Below are 19,195 nucleotides of genomic sequence, written 5' to 3'. Positions count from 1 at the left end.
ACCTCCCACCGTCTTCCTTACTTACCTAGTCAGCCAGCAGGAGGCAGATCGCCGCCCAACGTCCTTCATCTTTCCTCACCCCGAAGTTGTTACACAGAGGGGATTGTGTGTTGTGCTACTGCAGTTTAGAGTCCTGATGGCTGTGGGAAAGAAGCTGTCCCTAAGCCTCTTTGTCCGTGCCTTGTGAGACCGGTAGCGCCTGCCAGAGGGAAGCAGCTGGAACAGGTCGTGACCAGGGTGGTCCGGGTCCCCAACATGCACAAATATGCACATATATAATAATATCCCAGAATAACGCCAATATTCCCCCTTTTGTATAATATGTTTGCTATTAATTCATTTTATGGCAAATACAAATGATGGAAAATGTCCGTTGGGTGCTTTAATTTTACCGGCATAGTCCCTACTCGCACGGCTGGTCTGAAAAAGAAAGAACAAAATCATTTTCGCCCAATTTGTTCTCGGAATTACCATGCTCCTGGAATTCACTGCTCTCTTCAGTATGTTTCATCAGCAGAGGACTTAATTGTGTAATTTAGAATTTGTAGGGGCAATTGCAGTGGTTATAAGTTGGCTTGGCAAGGAGCGTAAGCCGGGGATAAGACAACACCCACACAATGTCAAAGTCATAGCAAAAATGGCTACTGAAAACATAACAGATAGGGCCAAATCTTTGTATTTACTGAAGGTCTCATCCCACCAATCTGTCCAAGCGGATAATTCTACTCCAGAATGCTTTTTCATATTGTGGTTTAGGGTCTGCAGGCCTTCAACGGCCCAGGTTATGGACCCATTGGGGGACGTGTTGTTGAGTGCAACATTTTCAAACATTGCATATGCCCCCTGCTCTATCAAGAAGCATCTCAACCGCTATGCGATCCTGGAACGCCATCAGACTAGTGGCTGCCAGTTGTTCCTTTATTGCCACAAATCCCTGTTCAGTATAAATTCCAAGTTTTGGACATTGTAATGCAGGTAATTTATCCCATCCACATTTTTATTTGGGGTTATTAGAAGAAAAATAAACTCCCAACCTGCTGCGACCTGATTAGCCACCTTATACTCATCTGGTATGCCCCGGGGGATGCCAATCACATCAATATATGTTGGATCTCCCTCTCTCCATACCGATCGACGCCGTCGTGAGGGACCCGCCATCATACTGGATTTCTGAGCAGCCAATTGTATCTCCTCCACTGTAGATGGAAAAACAGACACTGGTAAGAGCAGTGAGACCAGGGCACAAAATCCTGCCGCGTTTCGGCAGGAGGCGTATGATTTATTTCCACCACACCACCACCATAGGTCAGAACGTGGTATCAGGGGTGCAGCCTGTTTTAGGACGTGGGCACACCATGTCTCATTTATCGCCTCCAGCTTCAGACCATGCCCTGTAAGGTTTAAGCAGGTAAAATGATCAAAGGCAACATGTTTTGAAAAGTTAGCTTTGTCCTTTGCTGCTTTTGGAACAGGGTATACATTATTCCATTTCTCACAATTTGGCTTACGTCTTTTATCATTATCTCCTTTACACAATCAGGGGTAATTTGCGCGGGTACTACTCGTAAGAGAGGTTGGGGCCCATACATGTTTATGCAGGTTTGATTTATAGTATTAGCTGCATTTTCCATCAACAACATCCAATTATTGCCCGTTTGGGAAATCCCTGTTTCAGAAATGAATTCATCATCCCTGGTCATTTCATATTCCAATTTTACTATTGAGGATCCGGCTGTTTCCGTCTCTGAGGTTTTCTCACAGCCTCCGTAGGCATGGTCATTGCTGTTGAGACACAAATGTAAAATTTGTAAAAAGGGTCTTCTCCACCCGACCATGGACTTAGGAAAACCATCAGACAAGGATCTTTTCCACAAGTTAATTTGTCAGTCTGAATAACAATTTTTAATGCCCCCACCCTATGGGTTACTTTTATCAGAGGCCTGATGGCTTTTGCGCATGCGTGTGTCATCCAAGCTTACCAATCGTGACAAGTTTCTGCAACAAGGCTTCCCCAATTTCCGCTTAGGGCTGTTATTTACCACACATATTCTCTATAAAATCCATATGCATCCTTTGAAATGGATATGTAGCTTTTGGGAATTGCCCACTTTTTGGCTGTGTATGGGGGTACAAGTCAAACATGCTCTGCAAAAATTCTTTGCATATAGATTGAATCCATAGGTTGTGTAGTGCTCTTGTACCAAGGCTACCAATCCCCCCTTTTGAGGCATGGAATTTCCCATGACTCAAAATGGCAGCCCTCCTAAACAAGTCTTTTGTTTTTGTTTAACCCCCAGCGTTCCAAAATTTCCCATTGCAGAGCAGATTAGTACTTGTTTTTCCACGTTAAGTTTCAAATGTGGAGTACTGTTGCAGCATTCTCGTCAAAAATTTCATTTGGCGAAATTTTTTTTCCTTTTTTTGTCCTAATCTGCCACTGCCATCCCCGAAAGGCTTATCGGCAATTCCAGAAATCAATTTCAAATTTCCAAATCCTTTTCCACCTTGATATTTGATTGATAGATCATATCCTGGTGGCCAGCCAATTAAAAACACAAAAGACAGACAATTATCCACGCTCACACTCATAATCAGGGGAATTTAGTGTTCAACCAGTCTTAGCATCCATAATTTTGGTTTGTTGGAGTAAAACTGGAGTACCCGGAGATAACCCACAAATTCTCGAGGACACCAGGAATACTCCACACTCTGGAGGGTCTGGATCCACCCCGCAGTAGACCCTCGAACCGCAAGGTTGATGCGTTAATCACTAGTCTTCCAATTTGGGTCGTTCACCCATACATCAGCGACCCGTAAATTTTTATCACAGGTGTAAACCACCATCCCCAGTGGGGCTTCTTGGTAGTTCCCCCAATTTTGCTGCCCTGTCAGCAATAATCATTCCAGAAGGAACTAGGTCCTAGGGTCCGTTGTGTAAAAAAAAAAAAAAAGAGCGCGGAGAATTGGGGGATATATCGCGTGATTGCCTGGACAAAAAGTCTCTAAAAACAAGGCAGGCCTGCTCAAAATGATTTTAATGAGGATTTTGAACATGAGGATGTGGAGCTAATTTTAAACCAGAGATCACATTCTTTGTGAATGAATTCAATTGGAATTTTTTGTGTGATGCTGAAAGTTGTAAAACAGCAATTAAAATGGTTATTTCCAAGTGGTAGACATACTTTTTTAATAGTATCTAAATGTACTGTCAATGTACTGGAATGAAATGGCTTATTGTGGCTTATCCTGGTTTCGTTCCCGTCTGCTAGCGGGAATATTTTGGTTAACAGAAATACAAAACGGCAAATTAAATGTTTAGCGGGCTTGCCAAAACTGCGTTTTTATCATATTCTAAACTTGCCAAATAATGGGTTGATTGCGGGGGAAGCGCTCTGTTTTGGTGCGGCTGATTTGACGGTGTTAGACATTATAATACAGTATAGTATGCGCGCGGACCGCACAAGCGACTAAAATTTTTGGGGGACCCCTTCCGTGGAGAATATTACAATAATTGGCCTTGGGGGTGCTTAAGCAAACTTGAGGGCAGAAATTGGTTTTTGCTATAATATAGTTATGCTTGCAGCATATTGTGATTATGGGGTCTTGGCAAAATATTGTGATATAGTTGGATATCGGGAGAGTAATTAATTTAGTTTATTAATTTAGTCTTCTCTAAAAAAATATTATGATTGTGCACAGGAGGCAAGGCTTTGTGCACAAAAAGAAAAGAGAGCGTTTTGGAATTTGTAAACAAAAGATAAGAATGCTGCCTTTGCAGCGAGCGTGAAGGTCACACTCAGCGGCTAAGGGCGCGCTTCCGTTTAAACATTTCAGAATAAGAACAAAACATGGTCTGCAAGGGATGCAGGGTTCCGCGATTATCTTCGCATTTATTTTTGGGATTTAATAAGAAATGGCTTTCGAGGTGATAGAAAATCTGTTTGGCAAAGATTGATTTGGTAAAAGCTTTGGAATTGGGAATAATACTATTATTATTATTTTATTTTTTGTTTTGTGAAATTCAAAGGGCTCTTGATTGAAGAGAGCTAGTTTTGGAGGATAAAACGATATTATTACAGTTTTTGAATGGTTGGATTGTTCAAAATACTTTAATATAAGAGATTGGCTGGTTAAAAAAAAATGAATGGATTTTTTTACAATATTATGGCATATTGGTGACAATTTGTGGGTCCTTTATTAAGCATTGAAAATTGTAATTAGGAAATGCCTAGAAAAAGGTGGATTTCTCTAATTTAATTGTAGATTTTTCTTGTGGTAAACAGGGAGCTATAAGAAATGGCTCTTATCTTAAGTAAACATAGTATGGGGTGATTTGCAATTTATGTCTTAGGTATTAAGAGTTATTTGGTTGTTAAAGAAATCAGACATGAAATGAACAATGCGGAAATGAGAAATTTCATGGCATTCGTCCAAATTGTTAGGTAAATTGAACCTGGCTGGGGTAGATAAGATAATTGGTTAAGGATAGGCATAGTTTCCCTAGAACAAACATGGAGCGTCTTTCAGTGCACAAAAGGCGTTCCCTGTTTGACCTAGAGGGGGAATATGCTTTGGTATAGGTCATATTGATGACTATTGGGACGTTATTACTGTCTATTACTTTAGGGGCATACAAATTAAGAATTTAGCCAAAACTTACTGCATTGCAATTATGGGGTTAATACACCTGAATGTTACGGTGATAACGATTGGCAATAACAAGCTTAGATAAAGGGGAATATCTACAAAAAAAAAAAAATTCTAAATTCAGGTGGGGCCTTTCATGGTGGGAAACAAGTGATGAAATAATGTCTATGTTTTAAAAATAACATCTCCAAATTATAAAATATCAACCTTGGAGAAATGCTTTAAGTAGATGGGTTGACTAGAATGGGCAAAATTCGATAACATTGAAAGGGGGTGTAACTTAATCCAGAACATGGAGATAAAGTTTTTACAAACGGTTAAAATACTAAAAGGGGGTGTGTGTGTGTTTCAATGTGTCACAACTTTTCCGTTATTGCATTATTGGCGAATAGATAGTTTAATCACAGCCACTCGCATGGCAGTCTACATGCTGACTGACTGGGGTAAGGGGCGGTGGCAATTGAACAAATTTCTATTTTTAGATATGTGGCATGTGAATCTAATACATTAATTATCTAGTTTCTTCAGGCATCAATCTTGCGGTTCGAGGATCTACTAATGCGGAGTGGATCCAGACCTTCCGGAGTGTGGAGTATTCCTGGTGTCCTCAATATTTCGTAGGTTTTCTCTGGGTACTCCAGTTTTACTCCAACAAACCAAAATTATGGATGATTGGGGGAGCACTCAAAGCAAATTCCTTGATTATGAGTGTGAGCGTGGATGAGTGTCTGTCTTTTGTGTTTTAATTGGCTGGCCACCAAGATATTTAATATTCTAATATCAAGGTGGAATATTTCTGAAATCGCTGATAAGCCTTTCAAGGACGGCGGTGGCAGAGTAGGACAGAAACAAAAAGAAAATAATTTCGCCAAATGAAATTTTTTGATTTCTGCAATGGAAAATTTTGGGAACCTGGGGGACTAAACAAAAAAACAAAAGACTTATCTAGGAGGGCTACCATTTTGAGTCATGGTAAATTCCATGCCTCAAAAAAGGGGGAGGTTATATATATTCAATCTATATGCAGATATATGGCCAAAACACGGGCGATTCCCCCTCATGTCAAGCTACAAAAGCTACATATCCATTTCAAAGGATACATATGGATTTAAACAGATTGGGGAAACCTTGTTGCAGAAACTGGTCTAGATTGACAAGCTTGAATGACACACCCGTGCGAAAAAACCATCAGGCCTTCGATAAAATTAAACCATACGGTGGGGGCATTACAAATCATTATTCAGACTGACAAATTAACTTGTGGATCCTTGTCTGACGTTTTTCCTAAGTCCATGGGCAGGTGGAGAAGACTCTTTTTACAAAAATCTACAATTGTGTCTCAACAACAATGTCTATGGAGACGGTAGGAAAGTCGTCAGAGATGGAAACACCCGGATCCGCCATAGTAAAATTAAAATCTGAGATGACCAGAGAATTCATTTCCGCAACAGGGATTTCCCAAACGGGCAATAATTGGTTGCTGTTTGTTGGAAAATGCAGCTAATACTATAAATCAAACCTGCATAACATGTATGGGGCCTCGCCCTCTCTTACGAGCAGTACCCGCGCAAATTACTCCTGATTGTGTAATGGAGATAATGATAAATGAAAATGTAAGCTTTTAAATCATTTTACCTGCTTAAAACCTTACAGGGCATGGTCTGAAGCTGGAGGCGATAAATGAGACGTGGTGTGCCCACGTCCTAAAACCGACTACACCCTGGTACCACGTTCTGACCTATGGTGGTGGTGGGGTCAAAACAAATTATACGACTCCTGCCAAAATGACAGCAGGACTTTGTGCCTTGGTCTCACTGCTGTTACCAGTGTCTGTTTTTCCATCTACAGTAGAGGAGATACAATTGGCTGCACAGAAATCCGGTATGATGGCGGGCCCCTCGCGACGGCATCGATCAGCATGGAGAGAGGGTGATCCGACATACATTGATGCGATTGGCATCCACGGGGCGTACCAGATGAGTATAAATTGGCTAATCAGATTGCAGCAGGTTGGGAGTATATTTTTCTTTTAATTACTCCAAACAAAAATGTTGATTGGATAAATTACCTGCATTACAATGTCCAAAAACTTGGAAACTATACTGAACAGGGATTTGTGGCGATAAAGGAACAATTGGCAGCCACCAGTCTTATGGCGTTCCAGGATCGCATAGCAGTTGATATGCTGCTTGCGGAGCAAGGGGGCGTGTGTGCAATGTTTGGAGATCAATGTTGCACCTTCATACCGAACAACACGTCACCCGGTGGGTCCCTCACCCAAGCCATTAGTGGCCTGCAGACCCTCAACCGCAATATGAAGAAGCATTCTGGAGTCAGAGAATCCGCCTGGAGCTGGTGGCATAAGCCCTTTGGATTTGGCCCAATCTGTTGCATTTTCCGTAGCCCTTTTCGCTACAATTTTGACATATGTGGGTGTTGTATTATTCCCTGCTTAAGATCTTTGATAAGCCGACTTATGACCACTGCGATTGCACCTACAAATTCTAAATTGCATGAATTGTATCCCCTACTAATGAAGCGTGCTGACGACAGCAGTGAATTTCAAGAGCATGGTAATTCCGAGGATGAAAAATGATGGCGAAAATGATTTTGTTTTCTGCTTTCAGACCTGCCGAACGAGTAGGGCCTAAGCGGGTAAAATTAAAACAGCCAACGGAGATATCCCTCTCTTCTTGGATTTGCCATAAAATGAATAACGAACATATAATAAAAGGGGGGAATGTTGGGTTCATTCTGGGATGTTACTATATGTTCATTTGGAATTAATGGAATAAAGCTGAAAGGAAGTTTTATTAAGGGGATCATGTGCAAATTTAAAATATAGGGGGGAATGTTGGAGTAATCATTATTATAAATGTGTTTGCAATGAATATAAAGCCTTATAATATACATGCTTACTATATTAATCATAATATTTGCTTATTAGGAATAGTAATGCTCATCCTAAATGTGTAACTATATTAAACAATATATATATATATATGTGTTGATCGCTTTCAACGAAGACAAACGCTTACGCCAAGGTCGCTCTCCAGGACAGCTGGGTCCAGCGAGAGATACAAGTTCGCAAAGACATAAAACAATACACTGAGTCCTTGCTCCGAGGACTGATTACTGGAAGATACGCCTCAACCCTTTCCCCAGATGCAAGTTCGCAATGAAGATCTGTGAAGGACGCTTAAATTGTTGTTGGTTCAGCGGATGGCTATCAAGCATATTGTTTTAATTTGTGATGCTAGTTTGACGCTAGGTTTGCTTGATTATGGAATTGTTTTGTTTCTTGCTTACGCAATTGGATCGAGTCGATAACCTTGTAATTGTTTTGATTTGAGGCCTTAACTGGGCAGGACATAATGCCACTCGTTAGAATAATCTTGATCGGACGAGCGGCGGGATGTATTCTCTTCTTGCAAGAATTAAATGGTGAAATGACTACAGATGCCTTTTTTATTGAAAGCTGAATTGGAAATACCTAAAGATAAACGTACAATTGGATAAACCTAACAGTAATTAATGAATCAGATTTGCGTGCCACACATCTACAAATAGAAATTTGTTATGGAAGTTCAATTGCCGCCGTTCATCGTCCCAGACCGTCAGCATGAGGACTGTCATGCTAGTGGCTGTAATTAACTATCTGTTCGCCAATAATGTAATAACGGAAAAATTGTGACACAATGAAACACACCCCCTTCAAGTATTTTAACCGTTTGTAAAAACTTTACCTCCATGTTTTGCATTTACACCCCCTGTTAATGCTATCAGTTTAGCCGTTTGTACGCAGAATTGAGGTGGCAATAGTTTCACCTCTAAAATTTGTTTTAGTAGTCATCAATGTATCTCGCATTCCGTTCGAATTTTGCCCATTCCATTTTATTCCTAGACAACCCATCTACTTAAAGCATTACTCAAAGGTTGATATTTTATAATTTGAAGATGCTATTTTTGAACATAGAAATAATTTCATCACTTGTGTCATACCATGAAAGGCTCCACCAGAATTTGGGCATCCATGGCAAATAGAGCCTATTTCCAAATTTCCCTTGAATTTGTTGTAGATATGGGATCCCCATTCCCCAAATATCTTGCGCCAATGCATTTGGTCAAAACCCAAAACAACAAACATAATCTGTTTCTTTAGCCAGATTTTGAAACTTGGAGAATTGTTCCTTTCCCCCTTATCTAAGCTTGTTATTGCCAATCGTTATCTGTAACATTTCGGTGTATTAACCCCATAATTGCAATGCTGTACGTTTTGGCTAAAGTTCTCTTAATTTGTATGCCCCTAAAGCAATAGACAGCAACGTCATTTGGTTGTATCAATTGATCAATGCTTATCCAATTTGTAATATCCTAATAGTCATCAATATGACCTATGCCAAAGCATATTTCCCCCGCTCAGGACAAAAGGGAATATCTTCTGTGCACTTTAAAAACACTCCATGTTTCTTCAGTCCCAGGGAAACTATGCCTATCCCAAATCAATTATTTTATCTACTCCAGCCAGGTACAATTTACCTAATTATTTGGATGAATGCCATGAATTTTCTCATGCCATTTCTGCATTGTTAATTTCATGTCTGATATAATTAACAACCAAATAACTCCCAATACCTAAGATATAATTCGCAAATCACCTCATACAATGTTTACTTAAGATAAGAGCTATTTCCTATAGCTCTCTGTTACCACAATAAAAATCTACAATAATTACATTTGAGAAATCAACCTTTTACTAGGCATTTCCTAATTACAATTCTCAATGTTTAATAAAGGACCCACAAATTGTCACCAATATGCCATAATATTGTATATGTTTCCCATTCCTTTTTCTTTAACCAGCCATTCTCTTATGTTAAAGTATTTGAACAAACCGACCATTCAAAAACATTATTAATATTTGTTTATCCTCCAAAAGCTATCTCTCTTTATTTAAGAGCCCTGTGAAATCCACACATTGGTCAAAAATGGCTATTTTGCTCTATTCCCAATTCCAAAGCTTTTACCAGATCAATCTTTGCCCAACAGATTTTCTATCACCTCAAAAGACAATCCAAAAAATAAATGCGAAGGTAATCGCGGAACCCTGTTTTCCTTGCAGACCATGTTTTGCTCTTATTCTGAAATGTTTAACGGAATCGCGCTTTTAGCCGCTAACTGTGACCTTCACACTCCTTGCGACAGCAGCATCCCCTCCCACTTATCTTTGTGTACAAATTCCTAAGCGCTCTTTTTTCTTTTTGTGCATAATGCCTTTTAGAGAAGACTACTATTAATCCATAATAAGCTAAATTAATTCCTCTCCCGATATCCAACTATATCACAATATCTTGCCAAGGCCCCATAGTAAGCATAATAATTTTCATACAAGGTGAACCGAGCGACAGTATTTTTAAACAATATGCAGGTATTTTCGGAAGTTGATTTGATTATCGCCATCTGCCGGAATCCAAGTCAAAGCAATTTAAGAGTCCTTCACAGATCTTCATTGCGAACTAAGATCAACAGTCCTTGGCCCGGAACTTGGTGACCTGTCAGGTCAATAGTCCTGAAAACAATTAAATGTCCTCGAAGCCAGCTGTGGGGGGGAAGTGTTCTTGTTAAATCAAGCTTTCGTCTGCTTCGTAAGAATGATATAATTATATGCACATATTCCAATGCACAATATGCACATATATAATAATATCCCAGAATAACCCCAACAAAACCTCTACTGCAGCTACAGCTGCGACACATAAAAAAAATCAATAAATGAATGTACAAAAATGGGGTAAAATCCACTTCCTAGCAGCATTTAATGATTAAATACAAATACTGGAGCTTTTCAGACATTAAAACCAGGCCAGGGGGGTGATTTTCCCGGGAAAAGACAGCGATGAACGTCAATGGAGTACGGGCAAACATTGCCCCAAAATGGGGTAAAATCCAGCCGAAAACTGCATTTATTGATTAAATACAAATACTGGAGCTTTTTTGACATCAGATCCGGGCCCGGAGTATCATTTACTCGGGAAAATACAGCGATGAACGTCGATACGTCCACATATGTCCATACGCGAAACGGCAAAAAATGCACTCAAATGGGGTAAAATCCACTTCCTATTAGCATTTATTGATTGAATCCAAATACTGGAGCTTTTGAGACATTACAACCAGGCCAGGGGGGTGATTTCCCCGGGAAAAGACAGCAATGGACGTCAATGGCGAGTGGGGGGTGGGGGGCCGAGTGGGGGAGACTTTTTGCACCGGTGAATCGTAATATAACATAAACAAATTTGAATGAACTTGGATTACGATGCAGACACACTCGAAATAAGTTTAATCTAACCTTACACTAAACTTAATTATAATTTAGTTTTACATTTTAATACAATTCTCCCGGCCGGGTTGATTCTGTTCGCCCCACCTCCACACTGACTTTCAGTCAATATCGAGGGTTGTTTGAGTTTGTATTCCCTTCAAAATATTCCGAAAATGATGCACACAAATGTCCTCACAAAAGGATAACGCACGACCACTTGCCAAAGAGAAGTAGTCTTGAATTAGTGATCGCTTTGCCAACGGGAGCTAACAGGCTAGGGGGGGGCTAGTCACTGAAAAAATGCAACGCTCCGCCCAGTGCTCGCCGAGACATTACAAAGAGGGAGTTGCGACCAGAGACATTACAAAGAGGGAGTTGCGACCAGAGACATTACAAAGAGGGAGTTGCGACCAGAGACATTTCAAAGAGGGAGTTGCGACCAGAGACATTACACGGGGGAGTTGCAAGAAGTAATATATACTCCTCGTAGCGATCGCTCCACCATTCGCGCTGAGTGACGGAAAAAACACTGAAAAAATGCAACGCTCCGCCCAGTGCTCGTAGATATCTGTTACACACGAAAGAGATGCGGCATAAAAGACAGTGTGCTACAATGATAAACAGCCTCTCATGTCTTGGCCACCTGGCTTTCTCGCATCTCAAAATTGTTCTCGTATCAAGAGATAATTATTTGCTCGAAACTTTACTCGTATCTTGAAATGCTCGGATGTCAGGGTGCTCGTATGTCGAGGTACCACTATATTATTATGGGGAAAGTGAGATCCCTCCCCGATAAGATGGAAGAGCTGTCGGCGCTTACCAGGCCGGAAACGGAATCGAGAAGTTGTACTCTGCTACTGTTGATTCTTCAGCTCCAGACTACTGAGGGACTGTGCGGATAAGTGACTCTGCATTTTTTCAACCTCGGTCACAGTCTGCAGAAGTTCCCCATCTTGTGGAAGACTTCATGTGTGTGGTTCCAGTTTTATCCAAATCTACAACGTCTTTTCTTGTGTTTGTATCTGTTTTTGCTACTGCAACCAAGATGGCGCAGCTCAAGTGGCAGCTGGTAGAGGTAGCTCCGTCCGCTCTTGCTCGTTTTGTGTTTTTGCTGCTTTTTTGTCTTTTTTAATTGCATTTTGATATTTAGTTTTTTACCTAGGTCTACAATGTCTTTTGTGTCTTGTGTCTGTCTTGATACTACAACCAAGAAATTTCCCGAATAGGGGATGAAATAAAGTTCTAACCTATCCTATTAGGAGGGATGGAGCTGTCAACCGATCACCACCTGGTGTTGAGTTGGCTCCAATGGTGGGTAAGATACCGGTGCGGTCTAGCAGACCAAAACATTTTTATGCGATTCTACTGGGAATACCTGGAAGAGTGCCCAATCAAAAGTTTAAATTCTAACCTCAAACAGAGCTTCTCTCATGTCCAGAAAGAGGCGGGGGCCATTGAGTCTGAGTGGACCATGTTTCACGCTTATAAATGCAGAGGCGGCAGACCAGAGCAGCGGCTGCAAGGTGGTTGATGCCTGTCGTGGCGGAAACCCCAAAACCTGCTCGTGGACGCTAGTGTTCAGGGATGACACTAGACTGAAGAAGGAATCCCATCAGGCCTTTTGGTCTGCAGGACTCAGAAGGCAGTTGAAGGGTACTGGTTTGCCTAGCCGCAGGCATCCTGACGTTTCAGTCCTACCCTAATCTGTTTTGACTTTTAAAGATGATTATGAATCTGTTTTGACTCTTTAATACCTTTAATAATACCTATGAATACTTTCATGAATGTAATTTGGTACACGTACTGGGCCAAAGATCCAATCCACATGTACGCACATAGACAAGCACACTTAGTGTTGTGAACGCCTCGGCTACGGAGCGGAGTCCGACCCAAAAGCAGTGCAAGTGCACAAACATAAGACTTTAATCGTAACTCAAAGTATACAAAACAAAACCTCACAAAACCTAATACTGGGAAAACTCAACACAAGGCAACAAACTAAACGAAGAGACCTTGTTACAGGCAACCCCTCACTTATTGGCAGAGTTGGTATGCTCTATTTGCGAAAGTGATGCACTGCTGTAATCCTATACGACCCACAAAAAATCAGCAACAACTATCATGATTGCCTCGGGTGCCTGGCGAGGACAGAACCCGGGATGAGAGGCAGGGAAAAAGTTGGGGCCCCCGCTAAGAGGATCGCCGCCGGTGGGCACGCAGGAGCAGGGCGCCAGGGTGGGCACCCAGGAGCGGGGCAGGCACGCGGCAGGCATGCAGGAACGGCTAGTCAGAGCAGGTAGCTGCGAAAAGCCGTCATCCTCGCCCGACGTTTGAAAATGGCGGACATCATCATGCCACGTCCGAAAATGGCCGCCGTCATCATGCCATACCCAAAATGGCTGTCGTCCTCCTGCCATGCTTGAAAATGGCCGCAGTCATCATCCATGCTTAAAGACGACCGTCAGAATTCTGCCCGGCTTGAGAATGTCCGCCAGAGCCCCACACAAAGTCCAACACTTGGCGGTCGAAGTTATCTACGGCCCACGTCTTCCTCCCCCGCCACCGCAGCCCATGCTGCCGCCGTTGAGCGGGAAGCGGGGTCCGGCCGCCCTCGTCGGCGACATGGCAAGGGCCAGCCCACTGGGCATATCGGCTACCTGTGCTTCCCCGCAGACCATTAAGGTATATGGCCAAACGCGAACCCCGGGGTTCACCGACTCACTGTCCAGGGAAGTGTTTGTGGAGAAGGGGTCCACATAGAGCTCACACCAGGGCGCAACCTGTGAAAATTCAAAAAAGATAACTTGGGGCTCTGATCACTGTGTTCGTTGTTTGGTGTGAATATTCTGTCATGATCGCCTCGGGTGCGTGGCGAGGACAGGATCCAGGATGCGAGGCAGGAAAACGGTGAAAGTGCTGGTGCACAACTCAGTGTTTTAATGACAAAAACGCTCAATACAAAAGTGACAAATGAACAGGAAGACGCACATCGACAAAGAGACAAAAACATGCCTTACGTGGACGGGGAAATACAAGGTACACCCGGTAATACTCCCACACATGACGTCATCAAACACTCCCCTTAAATACACGGAGAAGGGCTCATTATGAACATGCGCAGCTGGTTGACGAGAGGAAGGCAAACCAGGAAGGACATAAAAGGTGAGACACACACATCACCCAGATAGCACACACAGGGAAAGCGCACACACACACACCTCCATCCAAAAAACTCCCAACAAAATGTAAAAACAACAGAGTGTCAGTAGTGGAATAAAGACATGTTTGAGTAAAAAAATGACTCAAGTAAATTCAGTAAAAATGGATTAGAAGGCAATTGATGTCAATTGCGGCCAATTTGTTAACAAAAAGACAAAGAGTAGATGAGTTCGTGGTGGGTGGTGCTCCAACTTTGCATTCCCTGGGATAGTAGCATTATCGATGAGGTCAGCGCGGGTGCCAGAAGCACTCATTGATCTCATCTGAACAGTTGATGCCCATCAAGAAAAGAATAGTTGGGTCGATTACATGAAGCACATCATTTGTGTTTACCTGGCATTTTTCTTTCTTGACAAAGAAGGCCAGATTATCCTATTATAGGGCATGTGACTATTCTGGTGTATTGAGGGTATTTCAGGGTCACATCTTTTATGACTTTCTGTTGATATTTGTTCCTTTTGATTTTGGTGCAGTTTGGAGTCACCTCCTGTTGATTTTGAGGCATTTAGGGGTGACTTTAATTAGATTAGTCTGTGTTATATTTGGACTTCCTGTTAATATAGGATCATTTCTGTTGATTTTGGTTAATTCCCAGGTATTTTACTGTTGATATTGAAGGAATTCAAAGTCCCTTCTCGTTGATGTCAGGTTACCTCCTCTTCATTTCATTTCCCTGTTGTTAGGTGACTTTTTGTTGGTTTTTAAGCATTTTGGGGACACTTGCTGTTGGTTTTTAGGCATTTTGGTGTCATTTTCTATTGATATCGGGTCACTTCCTAATGATTTTGAGGCATTTCTGTGTAACACCTTTTTTTCATCAGGTAACTGCTTGTTAATTGTGGGACATTGGGAGGTCACCTCCAATTGATATCAGATTAATTATTTTGGTTATTGAGTATGTTGGGCTCAGTTCTTGTTATTAAGTAACTTTCTGTTGACTTCAGAGCATTTTGATGTCACTTATTGTTGATAGTGGTGCAATTTGAGGTCACTTCCTGTTGATTATGGGGAATTTTGGTCTCAGTTTCTATTATTAAATACCTTCCTGTTGATTTTGGAGCATTTTGAGGTCACTCCATGATTATATTATGTCTCTTCCAGTTTATTTTAAGCATTTTGGGGTCACTTCTTATTTTTAAATTTCCTGTTGATTTTGGGGCATTTAATGGTGACTTTAAATTGATAGTTGTTCACTTCTTATTGGTTTGGGGCATTTTGCGGTCAGTTGTGGTTGATATATTGTCACTTTTCTGTTTATTTTGAGTACATTTAGGGTTCCATCCTGTTGATATCACTTCCTATTAATTTTAGGGAATTTTGGGTTCTTTCCATTTATTGAGTATAATCGTTTTTACTTTGGGGCATTTTGTGTTTTTATTTCTTGTTTATAACACTGATGATTTTGGAAGAAAAAAACATCAGAAATGGAAAGAAGCCCTTTAGTAAAAGGGGCAAAATTTAAAAATAAACTCTAAAAGAAAAATGAAACTCAGCCAAGGTTTTGTTTCTCTCTTGCGCTTTTGTTGCAGGCTAGCAAAAGCTGGCCTGAGGGCTGAGGATTAGATGAGAGCTGTTTGTCTCTGCATTTTTATGGGGAGGGAATAGAGGGAGAGAGAGTGGGATGGACCTGCGTTCAACCCCTATGCTGTCCATGGACAGCATATATTTATGTTTAGGGCCTGACCTGAAGGGCTGTCCATTCTTGTCGAAGACTTGCCGCTGTTTACCCAAGGGCTGTGCATATCTGTTTTTCATAACTCCCCCTCACTGCCGATGGGACAATTAGAAGACAATAAAATGTACCGATATTTTGGAAGGCCAATAGATCATGGCAATATATAGACTTTTTTCAAGATCAAATCAATCAAATCAAAAGCCTTTATTGTCATCATACAAAGCTGCGTATAACGAAATTGGTGGTGCTACTCCACAAAGTGTGTTTTCCCAGTAAAAAAAACATAAATAGTATTATAAAAGTATAAAAAGTCACATCCCGGCTAGGTAAATTCTAAAATATTAAACAGTCTTAGATATTGCGCATTGTTATTGCACACCCCGAAGTTATTGCACAGAAGGGATTGTGTTTCGTGCTAACGCAAGTTCGGAGTCCTGATGGCTGTGGGGAACAAAACTGTCCTTAAGTCTATTTGTCCGTGCTTTGTGAGACCTGTAGCGTCTGCCAGAGGGCAGCAGCTGGAACAGGTTGTGAGCAGGGTGGTATTGGTCCCTGACAATGTTCCTGGCTCTCTTGCGGTAGCGAGGGCTGCCAATGTCATCCAGTGAGGGCAAAGAGCAGCTGATGAATTTCTGGGCAGTGTTGATCACTCTCTGCATGGCCTTTCTGTCTGCTGCCGTGCTTCCAGCGTACCACACTGTAATGTAGTATGCCATGATGCTCTCCACAGTGCCTATATAGAAGGTTACCATAAGCTTAGTGTCCAAGTTGTTCCTCCTGAGTACCCTCAGGAAATGGAGTTGTTTCTGGGCCTTCTTCAGCACTGCCGTGGTGTTGGTAGACCAGGAGAGCTTGTCCGTGACGTGGACCCCCAGGAATTGTATGGACTGGACCCTGTCTACGCATACTCCATTTATGAGGAGTGGGGCCAGATCTGTGCTGCGTTTGCGAAAGTCCAGGATTATTTCTTTAGTTTTCATGGTGTTTAGTGTGACATTGTTCACCAAACACCACGAAGACAGTTTCTTGACCTCATCTCTGTAAGCAGACTCATCCCCACTGAGATGAGTCCGACCACACGGTGTCATTGGCAAATTTGATGATGGAGTTAGATTGGTGGGTCGGTGTACAGTCGTATGTGTACAGGAAGTACAGAAGAGGACTCAGTACACAGCCTTGAGGGGAGCCAGTGCTCAGTGTAATGGAGGAAGAGAGGTGGGGACCAAGTCTATCAGTTTGTGGATGGTTGGTTAAGAAGTTCTTAATCCGGTAGCAGATGGAAGAGGATAGTCCAAGGTGGGAGAGTTTGTCAGCCAGAATGTTCGGTATTATAGTGTTGAAGGCTGGGCTATAGTCAATGAAAAGCATCCTCACGTAGTTCCCATGGTGCTCCAGGTGGCTCAGTGCTGTGTGTAGAGCTACAGCGATGGCGTTCTCAGTGGACCTTTTTGCTCTATAGGCAAACTGGTGAGGGTCAACAGTTGATATATAGCCGAATGGTTGTCTATCTCAATGTATGCCAGATAACTACTAGCTGCTAGTCCATATCCCCCTGCTCTACCACACCCAAATTAAACGATCAACTCATCAGCAATCTGTCAAGAAACTTGATAACGATCCTGATTATTTGACTCAGGTGTATTGGTGGAGGGAGATATGGAAAACAGACTGAATAGGGCCTTGGAGTTGGGCACCCTTGGTCTAGGGTGTAGCTTGTCTTTCGCTCAAAGTCAAAGTGATAAGCCTTTATTGTCATTATACAACAACTGCGTATAACGAAATTAGTGGTGCTACTCCACAAAGTGCATGTTTCCCAATAAAAGCATAAATTAGTCATTCAAAAAGTCACGTTCGGGCAAGATAATAGAACAAAACTTAGAATATTCAAAAATATTGCACATTCTAAAATATTGCAAGTCAACTAGGATAAGGGTCCACCCTGACAATGATAAGCAGTGTTGAAAATGAATGAATACAAGGATAAATGTAAATTTTATTGTGTGATAATACTAAAATTGTGAAATGAATCTTGCTACTAATGTTTATGCGTACATGGTTCAAGGCACATCGAGAGATAGGCTTGATCATATCAAATGTCAAATCTGTCAGTGCTATGTCCACTGCTCTTCACTCTACATAAATGATCTACCAAATTGTTGTCCCTCGATTGTCACCTGCGAAATGTATGCCGATGATGTCCTCTCTCCCTCTCTACCCCTTTCCCGCTCTTCCCGCTCTCCCCCTCTCCCCCTCTCCCCCTCTCCCCACAAGGCATCTCCTTCGAAGTTGTAAGCAGCTATGTTGAAAGATGTTTTTCCTTTTTTAATTAAATATTACTAATAATGATTTAAAAGGTTTGAATCATTATTCCAACAGAGCATTATAAAAGTACGCATCCCGGCTTCCACCACTTCAACCTGCACCATCCTGGACACCCATCCTGGACTTCTGACCGAACGAGCCCGCTCCGCTCTGCTGACCTCACTTGGACTACTTATTTATTTCTTATTTATTGATTATTTAATGATTAATTTTCCATACTATACATTGATTGTGTCTGCTTGTTTGTTGTTGCGTCCATAGACTCAGTGAGTGGTGCGACTTGGCACTGAACTTCTCCAAAACCAACCATGGAACTCATCCTGGACTTCAGACGGAACAAGCGCGCTTCATTCTGCTGACCTCACGTGGACCACTTATTTATTGATTTATTTTTCCGTCTGCTGTTATCTGTGCACTATGGGGTGAAAGCTTTAAATCTCATTATACTTGTATAATGACAATAAAAGCATCCAATTCAATTCAATTCAATCAACATATTTAAAAAAACTTGGATTACGATACAGACACACTCAGTTTAAGTTTAATCTAAATTTACACTAAATTTATTTCTAATTTTGTTTTATACCTTTCTTTTCCCGGGTTGGCGCTATTTGCCCCGCCTCCACCCTGACTTTCAGCTGCAGTTTTTAAAAGGAACCTATCGAGGGTTGTTTGCTTTTGTCTTCCCTTCAATATATTCCGAAAATGATGCACACAAATGTCCTCACAATAGGATAACGCACGACCAATTGCCAACGGGAAGTAGTATACACTCTCGTATTGGCGAGCAAGCTCCGCCACGCGTACACCATTCTGCACTGAAAAAAACGGGGGGTGGGGGGGACACTGAGAAAATGCAAGGCTCCAGTGCTCGTAGAGATATTTACACGAGGGAGTTGCGGCGAGATGATGTTCTCATAAGCAGACTCTCGCGTAGGCTGTATGCTCGTATATCAAAATGTGTGTCGTATCTCAAGTTAAATATTTGCTCGAAATTGTACTCGTATCTC

This window comes from Stigmatopora argus, chromosome 18 (genome assembly GCF_051989625.1).
Source record: "Stigmatopora argus isolate UIUO_Sarg chromosome 18, RoL_Sarg_1.0, whole genome shotgun sequence".
In the NCBI taxonomy this organism is placed as follows: Eukaryota; Metazoa; Chordata; class Actinopteri; order Syngnathiformes; family Syngnathidae; genus Stigmatopora; species Stigmatopora argus.
The sequence above is the reverse complement of the archived record's forward strand: the minus strand, read 5'-3'. Positions refer to the sequence as shown.